Here is a 2947-nt window from a genome sequence, read left to right on the forward strand (position 1 = left end):
GGGGCAAAATCGTAATATTTTAACTGCGGGCGAAATCGTAATTTTTAGCTGGGGGCAAAATCCTAATTTTAAACTGGGAAGCAAAACGTAACTTGGCAGGACTCTAGCTGAGGGCAAAAGCATATTTTTATTTTGAACTGGGGGCAAAATTGTATTTTTTAATTGATGGCAAAAGCGTAAATTTAAGCAAAGGGCAAAAGCAAAATTTTATTTTGAATCGAGGGCGAAATCGTATTTTTACACCTGGGATAAAATTGTAATTTGGCATCACCTATACCTATAGATAACTATTGTATGAAAAAAAAAAAAAAAATTTCAAAGTGACCGCACAAAAGGGCCAACCACTTAAAAGTCCTATTACTTGATGACGTAATCAAGTTGTTGTTGTATATGTTGAGAATGTGACAATTTCTGATTGTTAGGGTTCTAGTGTGGCCACATGCAATCATTAGCAACGTTTGAATACTTGGTTTTTTTTTTTTTTTTTTTTTTTTTGATTGCGTTTGTTTCTCATATTTTAGAAGTTGTTTCATTGACTGTAGGTGTCGTTTCCTTGGTTTTGGGTATTAGATTTCATTTGGAGTTGGGAGGTTGTTGGAGTTTGATGGTCTTAGATGATGGTGGAGTGATAGCAAAACTTTGACTTGCAAGTAATGAACGTTGGGTTGGAGAGTTTATAAAACGTTGTACTGATTCTGTAAAGAAAATAAAGATTAGCGTATATAAAATGTTAAAACTTTGCGTAAATGTATAATAAAATACTAGGGTAGAACCCCGTGTATTACACGGGTTGCATAAATATAAGTTATATTTATATACTAAGTAATAATAAAAGAAGTTGTATCTTAAAAAACGATCCGTGTATTTGTGCGGGTTAAATAAATATAATGTGATCGGTTAACACATACAATCGTCAAGATAGTGTTTTTTCTATGTTTTCTTTTTATTCTTATCAGCGGTTTCATGCGCAACGCGCTTGTAGTGATTTTAAAACACATGTAAACACAAACTAAATAACAAAAGAAGTTCGCTGAAACGCGGCAATCGTTTAAAACCTAGTTATTATTAATTCAAAGTTGAAAACAAATCTTTATTCTTATGAAATTATATTGTTTAATAATATTATTATTTAAGGGTGGAGATAAAATAGGAAGTTTATTTCGCTAGGAAGGATAGGAAGCAATCATAACCGTCCAATTGCACAATCTACGGTCTAGATCAAAATCAAATTAAAAACTGTCATTTAAACACGCTCTCCGGGGTTTCAGGGGTATTATCGTCAAAATCCAAAATAACCGCCGTTGAATATACACAGAAATCCTTCGAAAAAAGTGCATTACGTTTTACACTTCCATTGAACGATCAAACACACAAAGAAATTTGAGAAAATCATACTCCATTTGAACTTCATGGCGTCGTCGAGAGATAATTTGAAGGTTTACATTCGAGTTACTCAAAAGAAATCCGTCGCTGAAAACCCTAAATCATCAAAGAAGCAAAAAACATCATCAGCAGAAGAGAACATAGATGAACAAGAAAATATTAGCCGAAAATCACCAATGAAACAACAAAGAACTAGAAAACGAAAAGATATTTCAGAAAATGGTAATTTTATCTATTTTTGCTCTTTAACTGAATTCAAGTTACGTTTTATGAAAGTACAGTAGACCTAATATATGATATCCGTTCCGAAAAATAGTTAATGAGTTATATCTTCCCCTATCTTAACATTTTTGTTAGGAGAAATTACATTGCGTTTTATGCTAACACTATGATCTAAGATGCTAATGCTTCTTATGTGATTTATATATTGTGAATTAATGCGTTTTACCTTAATAAAGTTGCAGAAACAAAGAGATTATTATTATGAGAATTGTAATCGAATTTTAGAACATTGCATTTTATCTTTGAATTTGTTGAGATACATATGTTGTTAACTATTGCCTGTTAAATAATATGATTTAAAGTATTGTGTTTTATCTAAAACATGGGAATCACTGCTTTTTATCTTTATAGTGTTAGCTAATTCGATTTATCATAAATTTGTTAATTGACATTGTTAACTAATGCGTTTTATATTAATTTATCATAAAAAACAAAATGAGATTATGTAATGTTAATTTGCTGTGTTAACTAATATGATTTAAAATATTGCGTTTTATCTAAAACATGGGAATCACTGCTTTTTATCTTTATAGTGTTAGTTAATGTGTTTTATCATAAATTTGTTAATTGACATTGTTTTCATTATTCTATTTGAAGTTAAAAAACAAGAGGAAAAACAAAAAAGGAGAAGAAAGAAAGTGGTGATAGAATCATCAGAAGAGACAGTTTCTGATTCCAATGATAAAAAATCTAGTCGAGCTATTGTTCTGCATACTTCCGAACAACAAGTAAATTCAGGTAACATAAAACGCATTTAACAAAAATTCAAGAAAAAAATATTTGTTTTTAACACAATTCAATGTGTCAGATGATGATTTTGTTGATCCACAACCAAGAGTTAACCCGACAAAAAATCAAAAGAAGGAAAAGGCAGAATCAAAACCAAAGAGATCACAGAGGAAATATAAAACAAAAGAACAACCAGAACAACAACCATATTATGATTACGACGGAAAAAAAATCAACATAAGATGTGCAGTCAATAATCTAAAAGATTATATTGAAAGTTTGTCAAAAGAGCAAAGGGATACTGTTAGAGAAATAGGGTTTGAGAGCATACTAAAATTCAATCTGCATTCAGTTCCACGCAAATTTGGATATTGGCTGGTAAAAAACTTTGATGTTGAAAATGATGAGATAAATACCGGAGATGAAAAGATTAAGATCACAGCTGAATTTATCCAAAAGGTACTTCAAATACCAAATGGAAAAACAGAGATTAAGGAAAAATTGAGACCAAAAGACACTGATCTTATAATTAAATTCTAGCGCGGTCAATTCA

The sequence above is a fragment of the Helianthus annuus genome, chromosome 14 (assembly GCF_002127325.2).
Source record: "Helianthus annuus cultivar XRQ/B chromosome 14, HanXRQr2.0-SUNRISE, whole genome shotgun sequence".
Lineage (NCBI taxonomy): Eukaryota > Viridiplantae > Streptophyta > Magnoliopsida > Asterales > Asteraceae > Helianthus > Helianthus annuus.